The following is a 16189-nucleotide window of genomic DNA, read 5'->3' as shown; positions in this document are numbered from 1 at the left end:
CCCCTCCCTCCCCACTCCCCCCGCCCTCATGACCCCTTGATAATTCATAAATTATTATTTTGTCATATCTTACACTGCCCGGCATTTGCTCTTTCTTTGGCCTGAGTGAGCTTCGTGAGAAGTGGTGGTGGAAAGGCAAACCTAAATTGAATTAGATTTTGAATGCCAAGGCCAGGGGGCATTCAGAGAAGGGGACGAACACAGTTGGTAATTTGATGTTCATTGACCATGAATGTATGATGTAAAGTAGTAAAAAGACAATGCTGAGAATGAGGTAAAAGTTGATAATCCAAAATATAGTATGTAAAAGAGATATCAGCAGATCTACATAAACTTTAAAGACAATTATTAGAGAAAACATTCCTAATGAATGTTAGCTCCTTTTAAACGTTTTTGAAATTTGATAAAGTATAGTAGCGAGTTTAGAAAGCAATTATAGAGATATAATTTTATAAATGGTCACAAGGAGAAAGTATTATTCCAAAAGTAAAATTTTCCTTAACGTAAAGCATGTATTATTTCTTAAGCTGTCGCAATATTTATGGGGGGAAAAAGTTCTCTATATTGCTTGTGGGAATATAGGCACTTTGGAAAGAAGTAGGACAATAAAATTAAAATAAATACCACATGGTACAGTGAGTCTACTCCTCGGAAGTTGGCAAGAGAAATAAAAAGTAATATTCAGATAGCAACCTGTACCCAAATGTGTACAGTGGCTTAAATATTCATAATTACCAAAACAGTGGAAACAATGCAAATAAATGCCTTTCATTTGGTTAAAAAAAATGACATTTATATAATCATCTACTACCTATAAAAAAAGACCCAAACAAACGAATTCATGCAACAAAACAGATGAATCTCAAACGCATTGTTATGTGAGGGGAGACAAATTAAAAATGCCTCTTTTGTGTCATTCTACTCATGTAACGAAAGCTTACATGCAAGGCACAATGCTTACAGACTCACAGAGGGGGCTTGATAGAAGTGAATGACTAGAGAGGACCCAAGATAATACCAGGATTAGAGTGGTGTTGTCGAAACTCTGAGAAATATAAATGCTGCCTAAGGTCAATGATCTCTCCTAAACCTAACTTGAGAGAAACAAACTGTGATAAAGCAGTAAAATGATATATTTTACTGTATCTCAACCCTGGAGTCTACAACTTTTTAACACTCTCCCCAAGGAAATGGGGACTACACATAAAGGACGTTGGCTGCAAGCGCTGGCGCAGTGTCATCTCTAAAAGGACTTTTGTGCAACTGTATTACAAGCCATAGCAGTCACTTTTATCATGAAACACCATATGGCTAAAAAAAAAAATCAGACAAACTATAGTTATTCAGATTTGGGCTTTTGACAAGACATTTGCTACAAAATGCCACTTGAAGGGAAATAAAATATATTATTTTTTGCCAATGATAAAATTGAAGTTTTTAAGCAAAAATTTGATTTGGGCTAACTTGTGTCCACTGCAAGCTTTACACTTTGCTAGTACTTAAAACTTTTCTGATGAAATAAAGTCATACTAACAAATCTGATTGTTTTATATTATATAATAAAATGTGTTCTTTTTGATGATTTGCATAACTCAGTGAACAAATAGGCATATATCCAAAAAAAATGAAAGATGTTTTAAATCATGCATGAGTAAAAGACATGAAAAATGGAAGATAGAACAATGAATTTGTATGTAGCAGAGTACTAAAAGTTCTCAAGACCAAAACCAAGAAAGCATATAAAAGGATTTTGAAATATTTGTGGATAAATTGAATGAAAAGATAATAGATTTTTCCATGAAACCTTTGAAGCCTTCTTGTGCATAGATATATGTAGAGAAATGTACTTCGGGAGAATAGCTCATGCAGTTATAGCAGCTAGCGGGTCACAAATCCATGACTCACATGACACAGTGAAGACTCTCTGGATCACCTAATTGAGGGTTAAAAGGACCCCAAACCAGAACCAATGTCATTGAGCCAAATTTGACTCATCGTCACCCTAATTCTGGTTTCCAAGATGGTAACTCTATACTGGAGCAGACAGCTTCATCTTTCTCCTACAAAATGACTGGTAGATTTGAACTACTGATCTTTTGGTTAACAACTCAATGCCTAGCCCCCAGTGCCACCAGAGCTCCTTGCTACAGACCAGCAAACCCAAAATCTGCAGGTCAGGTAACAATCTGGAGACCACTGCTGATTCACAGACTTGCTGGGCTGGGAAATCTACATCTGCAGGCCAGGTGACAGACTGGAGGCCTCTACTGGTTATGTCCCAAGAACCTGAAGTCAGACAATGAGAAGATTGCAGGGATAAAAAAGAGCATACTTTGCCAAAACATCCATTTATATACTGCATGCAGGCACATCCCCCGAAAAACTCCCCTTCCAACTGGTTGACTGCTCAGATCAAATCACAAAATGAAAGATTATGACATAGTGTCAGCTAAACCACTAAGAATCACAGCCTACCTAATGAAGGTGACATGTGAAATTAACCATCATAAAAGGGTTTTAGATTTTACAATGAAAAAAAAAAACCCAAACACAAACTATTATTTTTCATGTTTTTGTATAATATCAAATATCTGCAGTTACCAGGAAGATTTACTAAATTAAGTCTCCCCTTTCCAACTATAGATCTGTATGAGACTGGATTTTCTTTATACAACTTTTTCCAAACAACATACTGTAAAAGGCTAAATGCAGTACCCTACTCTATTTTATTGATGATTGTGGTAGTTATATAATCTCATTTCAACTTGAGGCTATTAAGTATGAAGGGGTGGAGTTTAGCCCAACAATCAGGGAGCAGCTTGATTGAAGGGTAACCAAGACAAATGGCTCTCTGGAGGCCAGCTTCCCAATCTCTCTGCTTTCACCTTCCTGTTGACAAGCCAGATGGAGCCACGATGAGACCTGTGAGAGCCCTGGAGATGATGCTTGCATGGCCACTGGATCCACAAGATCTTGCATCCAATGGCCTGTTATCTTGCTACCTTTTGCATCTTTGCATGTCTGCATGAGTCCAAAGAGGGATTTATGGACTAGTGTCACACTTACGGGCTAATATTGGACTTGTGGACTTGATCTGGACTGGGCTGGGATGTTTTCTTACTCTTTGATATGAAGCTCTTCCATATAGCTCTAGTGAACCTGGCCTAACACAAAAGTCACTTTCTTCACTATACTTTTAAACAATATTTTTTTCTTAAATGTTATTTATATGTGCATGTAATATGCTGCTTTAATGAATTATTAGATTGTTTTAAAATTCTCTTTATAATCTGATATGGAAAATGGTGGTAAGTGAAATGTAATAAGTTTACAGCGTGTAACAGAGTCCTGATTCCAAAAATTCTGAACACTACTGGGGTAGGGGGTGCTGGCTAGGGCAGCAGAGAACTTGAACAAACTGGGGCATGAGTTAGACAAAGGAGAAGAGACTGAAAGAGAAAGAATGGGAATATAGCAAAATAATGGGAAAACAGCTGAATTGGATGAAGTAGCCAGTGAAAATCTCTCTGAAAGTCACAGGCAACAAGACTTCATGCAAAGATAATGGACTGATAATGAGCTGATCTCCTCTGATTCTCCCGCAGCTCCTGCAGGTGACCTCTCATTACTGAGGTCACATGTAGACTGTTTTTCTGTAACTGCCTTCCACAACATCCTCTTCCATATTGAAACCCATTCCTCCTTGCCACTGCCCCCACTGATGTCCTCTCCTCTCCTCTCCCTACCATACTTATGCCTACCTTTCTCAACTCGCAGCCACCTCGTTCATTCTGACTCACAGAGGCCCTTTAGGACTGCCCACTTTTTGTTTCTGAGAATTTAGATATTTATGGGACTAGACACCCTTATATTTCTCTTGAGGAGTAGCTGGTGAGTTTGAACTGCTGACTGTGCTTAGCAGCTCCCTGTGTAGCCCACTACATTGCCAGGGCTCTATTCTGATTTCTCCAAGCAGAAAGCAGGCAGCACATTAACACAGAGATGTTAATGTAGATGATGCTTATCAAAGTCTTAGAAGAACTTTCTAAAGCTCCTCAGCTAGTACCAGGGTGACCTCAGGACCAGTAATTCTCTGGACAGACAGTGCCCACCTGGTGAATAACCTGTCAGTGTCTTCAGAATATGGGAAGCCCTGACTAAAATAGAAGGCTCTCCTAGAGCCTCCTTTCTGGGTTTGCAGACTAGAAGTGACCCACAGAGAATTAAGAATAAGGGCCAATCATTCTCCCTTCCAGCCTGTAACTCACATCTCAATTCTTGTCTCAAGGAGACTGGAATGTTTAATCTAGGTTACTTGGTGGTAATTAAGGAGTCCTGGTATCATATTGGCTAAGCATTCAGCTACTAACCTAAAGTTGGTTGTCTGAGCCCGCCAGCAGCTACGCAGGAGGCCAATGTAGCAGTCTACTTCTGAATAGATTACAGTCTTGGAAACCTCATAGGCCAGTTTTATTCTGCCCTTATAGGGTCACTGGGCATCCAAAACATTGCCACCACACACAACTATGTCACCACTTGGCTTAGACATCTCAGCACCTCTCATTAGACTTTGGGGAAAATTGCCACCCATTGTTTTCTAAAGGCCTACTGAGAGTTCCCTGAGAACGTGGCCTGACATCCTGGAATTTTTATACAAGAGGTGTGTTAGATAGTCCACTCCAGAAAGACACCTGTGAGGCATGAGTGAAGTGAGATTTGATCGAGGGAGAGGTTAAATGGTGAGGCAGTTGCAATAGAACACTTTTACCCCATCCTTCAGGAGGCTCTGACCCTAAAAAAGCCCTTCAGAGTTACCTGAGATGTAGATGAGGATTCAAACCCAAAGCGGAAGCAGACGTCAACTAGGGGAGTGGGCAAAGAGGATGGAGAGAATAAGAGTTACTTATCAATTCAATGAAAGCTCTCCTTCTCATTTTCTTCTTTTATCCTTGACACCACCACCCCCTTTCAAAGGCAATTTGCCAAGATTATCTCATACAATTTTTTCTTACTGCAGAAAATAAGATACAATTATCTGAAGTGAATGTCAATTTTACTCAGACTTTGGTGCCACAAATAGAAACGTTCTGTAACATGACGCAGAAGAGCAGTGGAGATCATTAGTCAATGACCATGTCATCCATATTAGCAGGCACATCTTTTACTCTGAAAGCAACAACCAGACTACATTCCCCTTGACCCATCATGGAAGGTTTGGATTTATTACCTCTGCTTTTTCTAATTAGACCTTTAGAGACCTAAACAAATGACACAATCAATTGGATCTTGGAGTGGAAACTAACACTCAAAGGGAAGTATTGCATTTTCTGTCAAGATTTGCTCGTTATTCCTAATGGAAAATCTACACTCCATTTGCAATGTCTGTATTGTCACAGCCCACACCCTTGAAGCAAACATTACTGAAACATAAGTATTTTGCCCCCGGCACATCTAATATAGATTCACTTTAAGAAGTGAATGGTTTCTGATAGTGGTACTTTATATTTAAATTGCAGAGTGCTTTCAAATCTGGGGTTCAATATGTGACCTTGGACAAATCACTCTCCCTCTCATTGTTTCTTTGTCTCTCAGAGGCACTGGGGGGAGAGAGTGAGAGGCAGGAGGATTAATGCATATTCTGCAAAACAATCAAGGTTTGCTCTTAGGATAAAATGTGGTTTAAAAATACAAAAACATCATTTAGAATTCTAATGTACAATGAAATGACAATCACTATATAATCATCTCAAAGAAAGCAGAATATGGTACAGGATTCTCAAATTGAGTACATATTGGAAAGTACCTCTAGTACTTATTAAAAATGAGATTATTGGGTACTGTTGCCAGAGATTCCAATTTAGTAGTTTTGGGGTAGAGCCCAGAAACCAGCATTTACATTGAGAGCCCAGACAATTGAGATGCAATTTGTTCAGACATACATTATCAAAAATACTTAAAAACAAAAACCAAACTGAAACTCCCTGCTATCAATTCAGTGCCTACTCACAGTGACCCCCTGTAGGTTTCTGCAACTGTCACTCTTTCAGTAGAAAGCCTTATCTTTCTTTCTCTGCTGGTGGGTTCAAATCGGTGTCCTTGTGGTTAGCAGTTGCATATGACCAAGGGCAACTACATTCAATGATTTCAAGCTTCATTTCATCACATGTGCATCTGGAGTTATAGCTATAAACATTCCTTTTCCCCATCCAACAAATGAATGCCTTCTATATATTTGATACATTTTATATGTAAGTGGTATATTTATTTATAAATTCCTTAAAGCATTGCATGAGAAACTATAAAGATATTCTTTATAGAGTCAAAAACCATTCTACAAATGGATGTGAAATTTTGAGCCTTTACAGACTTAAGGAGTTTAATAGGAATAGATGGGGACTTTAGGAGTTTAATAAGAGTAGGTGGGGACTTTAGGAATTTAATATGAATAGGTGGGGACATGGTAAAGATGGAAGCAATCTAAAAAATGTAGGTAAGGAAAAGGCACATGGAAAATATTCATCTCTGTAGTAGTGAAACAGAGAAATAAAGCCTGGTGTTTCTCAAAACTGCTTACTCCCAGCTGTGATTTTAAACATGAGTACACATTTTAATTTCAATGACCTTCCAGATCATGACTGCTATTATAATTTCTGTGTGGGAGTCATTTTTTTAATAAAGATGCATCCTGCCATGATAAGCCATATAAAAAAATACAATGCTTTTGCTCCCAAAACACTTTCCACTAACATGTTCTACCTTAAATTTAAAAGACAATAATAGTCACATACCCACCAGAAAATATATTTAATTCATTATGCTCAGATGCTCAAAAATGGCTTTCAACTCTGATTAAATCAGCTTCCCGTTGTTCTTTTCTCTAACAACCAACAAGGTGAGTTAATTCAGGCTACCTTTGGCAGGTGTTTTGTTGTTGCTGTTGTTGACGTTTAAAGGAGAAACTAAGTAACAGTTACCTTACATCTTTTGACATGTAAAAAGTGTTCAGAAGTAGGACAATCGTTCAATCACCACACCTGGTTCTGCAGGTCCTTAACACCTTTCTTCCAGTTACTTAGGCAGCCTAACCTGTATTGCGTGCAAGCAAGAATAGAAGCTTTTATGGAACTGAACTTGGCAGGAAAGGGTATTGGTAGATACACTCAGAGCGTACTCTGTAAGACCATACAGAGCTGATGAAAACCTGTCAACTGCTGCTTCTGAACTGTGCAGATTGAAATAGGGAAACATCTTTCCCTGTTTGGAAAATGCAAGGCTTGGCTGAAACTCTTCCTGGGCCTCTCTGTCTCATTGATGATAAATATGAGCAATCAATTTTCCCTCACACCATACAGCGTGTGGTGGAAAGGTAGTGGAAGCATGTCCTGGGCACGAAACAGGTCAGGGTTGTTATGCTGTGGGGGAACTTTTGACAATATCTAGAACTGATTAGCAGGCACTGCCAGAACGCAAAGTCCATTTCTAGGGCATGGACGTATTACTCAGAGTAAAAGGTGTACCATGATGTAGAGGAACAGATCACAGTGAATATGGAGCAGTTTGAAGGAGGTGTCTAAAAATGTCACATTGAAAAAAACACCAGATATTATCAGTTTTTGTCTGTAACCAAATCATTAAACTATGTCTTGTATTCGTCAAGAAATACTTAAAACTGTGAGTCACCCCAATGCCCAAGACAGTGAGTAGCACATGTTGGAAGTTACTAAATACTAACGCCAAAAAAATAAATGTTTTTGTTTTTTATTTGTCAGATAGTAAACATATTCAAAGTAAATTTATCAAAAGCTTATTCAAGTTGGTAAAGTTTATTGTTTGAGCATCAAGAGATCATAATTAGTGACATGAGCCAAAAAACTCCTAAGAGGAAATGACATCCACGAGTCAAATTCCAGAAAAGACGTCACAATACAGACTAGATTTCTCTTAGTACTACCTCATTGGACTGCTGTAAGGTCTCTATTATCTTAGAAAGTGTGCTTTGGGTGTAGGTCATCATGAGTTAGAACCAACACAATGACATTAAATTTCAGAGTGGCAGTGGGTTTGCGTTTGGGGTTGGAATTTTTTGTATCAGCAAATATATTCAACACGTCAGAAAAGTTCCAACTTCTTTGCTCTACCTAATCATAAAAGAAAAACACTGTTGTGTACTTGGGAATGTTATTAATAGGACCAGTCTCTGGAGAAGGACCTCATGCTTGGTAAAACAGATTCAAACCGAAGCCAAATTCATTGCCATTGAGCAAACCTATAGGACAGAGTAGAACTAACTGCTCCTGTGGTTCCCAAATCTGTAATTTTTTTCGGGAACAGAACGCCTTGTCTGAAGAAGCCATGTAAGGAGGGTCGTGTCTCATGTCATGTATCTGTCTAGGACAGTGCACAAACGTCTGTCCTAGCTGCTTCTCATAAACTGCTTCCTTACTGCAAACGGTAAGGTATTTGGGGAGCGCTGCAAACAGTGTTTCCTGGTAGAAAGTAAACAAGAGCGATAAGGACTGAGATACAGAACTCACTCTCAAGGCTATGAGAAATCCAGGCGTGGGAATAGCAAACTTGTCTGGGAACACTGCCGGTGTTTTAGTACTTCAAAATAAAGCGCTGTGGGCCATCAGGGCTGCATTTTGTACCATCACTGTCTGTGTCTATTTTGTGCTGCAGTCCTGTATTGTCTCTGTGTGCGTGTGCATGTGTGTGCGTGTGCGTGTGCGTGTGCGTGTGTGTGTGTGTGTGTTTGGTTCTTTGTTCATTCTCCCTGTATTGTCTCTGTGTGCGTGTGTGTGTGTGTGTGTGTGTGTGTTTGGTTCTTTGTTCATTCTCCCTGCTCAAGAAACCACATCACTCTTATTGCTCTGGAGGAGCAGCTGATAGTTGCAAGCTGCTGACCTTTTTATTAGGAACCCAATGCATCACCGGCAATGCCAGGCTTGCTCCTGGCAAAGCAGAGGCTCAGCAAAAGGAGGAAGACTGAATGGGGTGGATTGACCTAGTGGTTGCACCAATGGATTCAAACATGTCCTTGATTGGGAGGATGGCTCGGGCCTGGGCAGTGGATTGCTCGGTCGCTCAGGCAGTCACTATGAGTCAGAAGTGACTTGATGGCACTTAACAGCAACAATAAATAGTGAAGTAATTAATCTGGTTTTTGATCACTGGGTTTGGATCCTTGCTTTGCCCACCTACTAGCTCTAACTCTTCATGCAAATTGTTTCATCCTTACATCCATTTTACCATCTGTAAAATTATAATGCACTTCACTGCCATCAAGTGGATTCTGACTCATAGTAACTCATAAGTCAGGGTAGAACTGCCTTGTGTGTGGGTTTCCGAGACTGTAACTATGGGAGTAGAAAGCCTCATCTTTCTCCCAAAATTATAGTTAGTGGTCCAATAATATGACTATTGTAAAGATAAAAATAGATAATATTTGTGAAACACCTAGAAAGCAGAAAAAAGTAAACCTTATGTAAACATTAATCACTGATTATTCATGAGTTATTTTAATACGATTTTAATAAAACAATTTGTTTTGTTTTTTCTAAAGTATAGTTGATCACAACATTAAAAATAAAAGAAAGGAAAATGAAAACTTTTATATAAGAATTCATGGCCCACATATTAATATTGATTAGTTTTATTATTTGGTTTCCATTTTTAGAAGCCTTAAAGTTGTTGAGAATTATTTGGGCTAAGAACTTATTTTGAAATTAGCTTCAATAGAACAATAGCTATATGGGTATGGTAGGCAGACGAATGGCTCCCTGCAGATGCCTATATCTTAACCCCTGAAATGTGTGAATATATTCTTTTACATGGCAAAAGGAATTTTAGAGACTTTTTATAAATCAATTTTGGGGGGCTCTTACAGCTCTTATCACAATCCATACATCCATCCATTGTCAAGCACATTTGTGCATATGTTGCCATCGTCATATTCAAAACATTTTTTCTACTTGAGCCCTTTATATCAGCTATTCATTTTCCCTCCTTGATAACAGCTCCTCATTTTTCCCTCATGAGCCCTTGATAATTTCTGTTATTAATTTTTTCATGTCTTATACCAACTTCTGTCTCCTTTCCCCCATTTTCTTTTGTTTGTCCTCCTGAGGGGGAGGTGTTTTATCTTGATCCTTGTGATCAGTTCCCCCTTTCTCCCTCCACCTGCCCCCTACTCTCCTGGTATCACTACTCTTATTATCAATCATAAGGGGCTTATCTGTCCTGGATTCCCTGTGTTGGGAGCTCTTGTCTATACCAGTGGATATGGTCTGGTCTAGCCAGATTTGTGAGGTAGAATTGGGGTCATAATGAGGGCGGGGTGGGCATTAACCTACTAAAGGAAAGTTGTATGTTGAAAGTTGGTGCTATGCTGCACCCTGACTGGCTCATTTCTTCCTTGTCACCCTTCTGTGAGGGGATGTCCAACTGTCTACAGATGGACTTTGAGTCTCCACTCCACCCCCACTCCCACCCACCCATCATTCACATCAATATGATTTTTTGTTCTGGGTCTTTAATGGCTGATACCTGATTGCATCAATACCTCATGATCACACAGGCTGGTGTGTTTCTTCCATGTGGGCTTTGTTGCTTCTCAGCTAGATGACCGCTTGTTTACCTTCAAGCCTTTAAGATACCAGATGCTATATCTTTTTATAGCCAGGCACCATCAGCTTTCTTCACCACATTTGCTTATGAGCCCACTTTGTCTTCAGTGATCCTGTTGGGAAGGTGAGCTTCACAGAATGCTGGATTGTTAGAACAAAGTACTCTAGTGTTGAGGGAGTACTTGAGTAGAGGCCCAATGTCCTTCTGCTACCTTAATACTTAACATATAAATATATGTACATAGGTCTATTCCCTGTTGTTATATATAACTATATTTACATATGTACATGCCTGTATTTAAACCTCCATAAATGTCGTTTGCCTCCTAGTTCTTTCCTCTATTTCCTTTTACTTTCCTCTTGTCCCATTATCATGTTTGACCTTCATTCAGCTTTCATTAATTCCTCTTGGCTACATTGCTCTTGATAAAGCCCCACCAGGCATCCTACACCCTCCTTACCATTAATTTTAGATCACTGGTTTTTCCCTTGTCCCTGGGTTTGTTGGCTCCCCCATTTCTTTCCCCCACCTCACCCTCTCCCATGTCCGCCCCCCACCCCCCGAACAATTGGCCCCATTGTTTTCTCTTCTGGATTGTTTATCTCGCCTCTCTTATCTAGATAGAGACATTATTAAATGAAATATCATAGTAGATTACATAGGTGACAGTGGTTTTCAGGTGCATTCAAGTTGATTCTAACTCATAGGAATTCTCTGTACAACAGCATGAAATCCTGCCTGGTCCTGTACCAGCCTCAAAATCCTTGCCCTGCTTGAGCCCACTATATGAATTCCTCTCACGGAAAGTCTACCTCTTTCATTGACCTTCTACCTTGCCAAGCATGCTGTCCTTCTCCAAGGACTGCTGTCCTAACAGCACGCCCAAATACATGAGATAAAGTCTTGACATCCTCTGAGTATTTCTTCTAAGATAAATGTACTTGTTTTTCTGGAAGTCCAAGGTATATTTTTATTTTTCATCAACATCATGATTCAAAGACATCATTATTTTTCTTCAGTCCTCATCATTCACTCCTCCGTTTTCACATACATATGAGGCAATTGAAAATACAATGACTTGGGTCAGGCACATCTTATTCATCAAAGTGCTGTCTTTTCATTGTAACACTTTAATTAGAGCAGATTTTTGCAGCAAATTTTCTCAAAGAAATATGTTGTTTGATTTCTTCATTATGTTTCCATGGACATTGATCATGGATCCAAGTAGAAGGAAAACTTTGATAATCACAATATTTTTCTCTCATTATCATAATGAGGTAGCTTACTGGTCCAGTTGTGTTTATGCTTCTTTATAATGAGATATAATCCATAAAGATGGTTTTCTTTGCATTGAGTTATAATCCACACTGGAGAATACAGTTTTGAACTGTATCAGTAAATGTTTCATGTCCTCCTCACATTCAGCAAGTAATGTTGTGTCATCTGAACACTGCAGGTTATTAATTAGGCTTCTTATAGTCCATCTTTTTGATTATTTGTTCATCATGTAACTTTAATAAGTATAGTGAAGGAACAAACCCTGACAACCCTTTCATAATTTTAAACAATGCACTGTCCCCTTGTTCTGTGCAAACAACTGCTTCTTGGTATATGTACAAGTTTCCCATAAGTGCAATTAAAAGTTCTGAAATTCCCATTCTTTGCAATGCTATTCTTCATCTGTTATGATCCACACAGATGAATGCCTTTGCCTTGTCAATAACACAGATAAGCATCTTCCTAGCCATCTTTGCTTTCAGCCAACATCCAGCTAACAGCAATAATGATTTCCCTCATTATATGAGGAGTACCTCCCTCCAAAAAGCAGATTTTTTTTCAAAGCTATGTTTTGAAATAGTTTTACAAAACAACTTTATCACCTTTTCAAAATTCTCTCCATTACACTTATTACATTTGTCAAATCTGCAATTCCATCCTTGGAAACATTTTTCAAACCCATCTGTTTGGATGGCTGACAGCACCTCCCTCATTTTTAATTCACCTATTCTATGTCATCAAATTGCTGCCCTTTCATGTCCCTCTGCATTTGTGGAAACAAGAAGTCACACGGAGTGAGGTCAGGTGAGTCATGTGCTTGGGGCAAGAGAGGCATGCTGTTTTTTGACAAAAACTGGCCCACTGAGATGGCTACATAAGCAGGTGCATTGTTGAGGTTGCAAAACCAGTCTCCCATCTGTCCCAAATCAGGCCTTTTTTGTTGCTCACTGTTACACAATCTTTTCAGAACCTTTGAACAGATAGCTTGATTAACAGTCTGACCTGGTGGAACAAACTCCAAATGCACTATCCCCCTCACATAAAAAAAAGAACAAGCATCGTCTTGATCTTTGATTTCACTTGATGAGCTTTTGTGGGGCGAGGTGATGATGGCTTCTTCCACTGGCTTGATTGATGCTTGCTTTTGGGGTCCTAAGAATAACACCATGTCTTGTCACCAGTAATGACCTTGGGGGGAAAAAAGTCTGGGTTGCTTCATTGCTGTTCTTTCAAAGCACAGCATGTTTCCACTTGATGCGCTTTTTCCTGATCATTCAGACCCCAAGGCACACATTTTGCAGCGACCCTTTTCATTCCCAAATCTTCTGCTAAAATTCACTGAACAGAGCTCCAAACTAGAGATAGTCCAGATAGCTTCCCCATCTCTTCAATGGCTCATCCTCAGTCTTTGAGCACAAGTGCATGAATTTTGTTGACATTTTCATCAGTTCAGGAAGTTGACCATTGCCAGAATGAGGTTTGTCATCAATCGACATCTTACCTTTTTTGAAATGAGGGAACAATTTGCACACTTACGTTTTTCCCATAACAGTGTTCTTGTAAGCTGCATTCAACATCACAACCATTTCTGTAGCATTTTTTTCTGAGCAGGAAAGAAAATTTCACAACCGCATGCTGTTCTCTTATATCCACTATCACATCTGCTATCACACACAAATAAACGAGGTTCAAGTGAAACTGCTTTTATGAAAAAATTCACTGTGACCAGCAAGAACCTTACCAGGTGACGCCACTGGGTGCACTAACTGAGTGAGTTGCTCAGTGCTCACCTATGGAGGAAAATGTGTACTAGGAGAACTGCACCCAGAAGAGCCTTTTTCCGGATTTATTGGGGGGGGGGCAGGTACCCCCTCATATGTGATATGATTCATGTTGGTTGATAATTTCCACACCCTGTTGAATCAGCTTTTCTTAGACAGAGGGCCAAAATACCCATATCTCTTGGAGTAAACTGTAAGTGGTGTAAGTGTTGCATCCATTTGCTGAAACATTTCATTTGTTATTTCTTTAAAAAAGTCATTTAATTGGGGACTCGTACAACTCTTATCATAATCCATCCATCCATCCATTGTGTCAACCACATTTGTATATTTGTTACCATCATCATTTTCAAAACATTTTCTTTCTACTTGAGCCCTTGATAACAGCTTCAACTCAAGCAGTCTACTATTTTCTCAGTGCTTTCAGGGAAGCTTACATTTCTTCCTTCAATACCACCAGTTCTTGATCACATAGTATCTATCCCCTGGCATGGTGGAATGCTGACTAATTCTTTTTGGAAGTGACTGTGTATTCTGATATCATCGTTTGATGCTTTCTGTCATTCAATATTTTGCTCAGAGAGTGAGTCAGTGTTGCAACTTAGTATTTATTCTTCTTGAATTTATTCAGCTTGAGAAATATCAAGCAGGTTCTTCTTCTCTTCTGATATTCTAATTCCAGGTCTTTGAACGTGTCTCTGTAATACTTTTTGTCTGAAGCGTTATCTTCTCCTTGATACTTCTGTTCAGCTCTTTTATGCCAATATTTCTCCCCCTTGCTTTGACGACCCTACATTCAAGAGCAAGTTTCACAGTCTCTTCTTTTGGTCTTTCCTTTCTTTTCTATTATTTCAGTGACTCTTTTCTCTCTTCGGGTATCATTTCCTTGGTGCCATCCCCCCATCCACCTGATCTTCAATCAACTAGTTTTCAATGTTTCAAATATATTTTTGACATGGTCTTTAAAGTTACATACTCTGGTTCTCATGGACTTGATTTATTTGTTCTCAGGTTTAAATTGAACTTGCACATGAGAAATGGATGGTCTTTTGTTGCAGTCAATCCCTGTCTTTGCTCTGACTGATGGTATTGAGCTTCTTTATCATCTCCTTCCACAACTTTAGTGGATTTGACCCCTCGGTATTTCAGCAGTGAGTTCCACGTGTATCTTTATTCTTGTTGTTGAAAAAAATGTATTTACAATGACTATGTTGCTGGTTTTGCAAAATTCTATCACATGAACTCTGGCATCGTTTCTATCCCCAAGGCCCCATTTTCCAACTACCGATCCTTCTTTTTCATTCCCAACTTTCACATTCTAATCACCAATCATTGTGAATGCATCTTGATTGTGTGTTTGATCAAATATAGATGGCAGAAGCTGGTAAAATTAAAAAATGTCTTCATCTTTTGTGTTCGTGGTTGGTGCACATTTAAGTAACAGTTGTATTAATTATGTGGGCAGGTCTGATATAATTCCACGATACTTTTAAGAGGGAGGCGGAAGTATCAGAATCATGTAGGAAATGAGACTGCAAAAGCTGAGCTCCTGGCGCCATTCGTCACTATCTTATGGCCTCAAACTCTCAAACGTCACTGCCGCCAAGTACTTCCAACTCATTGCGACTCTGTACGACCGAGAGGAAGTGCCCCTGTGGGTTTCTGAGTTTGAAAGTCTTTACAGGAGTAGAAAGCGTCCTCTTTTCCGGTGGATCATCTGGCGGGATCAAACGTCTGACGTTCCAGTTGGCAGCACAATTCATAACCCCCAACGCTTCCAAGTTTCCTCTAGAAAGTGCTTTAAGGAGTCTTGCTGGTACTGTCAATTACGTGTCGGCCTGCCTGCTAACCATTTGACAACATTAGACTATTTTTTATAAACGCTAAATAGTGTTTTATAAACACTAAAAATTTTTTTTATAAACAAGCCTAAATAAATAGTTCTGAAAGAATGACTACCATGGGCATGCACCGTTTCTTTGCTATAAAAACTAAGTAGAGTTCTTTCAAAATATTAAGGGAAGGGTGGGATTGAGGTTCTTAAATTTCAACAGAAAGCAGTGGACCATTATGGAAGGTAAAAACTAATGTAAAAAAAGCTTAACAATTTTACTCCTGAAACATGAAGGGGGTTTTCCAGTCCCCTCCTAATGCAAAAGGAAAAGGAAATATATAAAAAATATAAAGACACTATGAAAGGCTATTTTACCAGGATTTGCGGGGACAGTGGAAGCACAAAGCAGCTTCACTGTGTAGCCTGTGAGAGGGACAGTCCACAGAGGCAGTGAAGGGTGTTCCTCCTTAGCAGTTTCTTGTGGAGCGATTGTGCACCCAGCAGCTCCAGTCTGAGCCAAAGCGTTGAGCATCTTGGCCTGGGGACAGCTTGTCTTGGTGGCTTCCCTCATCTCTGGCCTCCAGGACAGCAGTCACGACAAACTGCACAGGGCAGCCAGCAGCTACTCCCTAGACTCGTGGGACCATATGCATTTCGTTCAGGTGACCTG

Source organism: Echinops telfairi, unplaced genomic scaffold, assembly GCF_000313985.2.
Source record: "Echinops telfairi isolate 266 unplaced genomic scaffold, ASM31398v2 ScPeMD7_12;HRSCAF=54, whole genome shotgun sequence".
Taxonomy (NCBI): domain Eukaryota; kingdom Metazoa; phylum Chordata; class Mammalia; order Afrosoricida; family Tenrecidae; genus Echinops; species Echinops telfairi.
Note: the sequence above shows the minus strand (reverse complement) of the source record.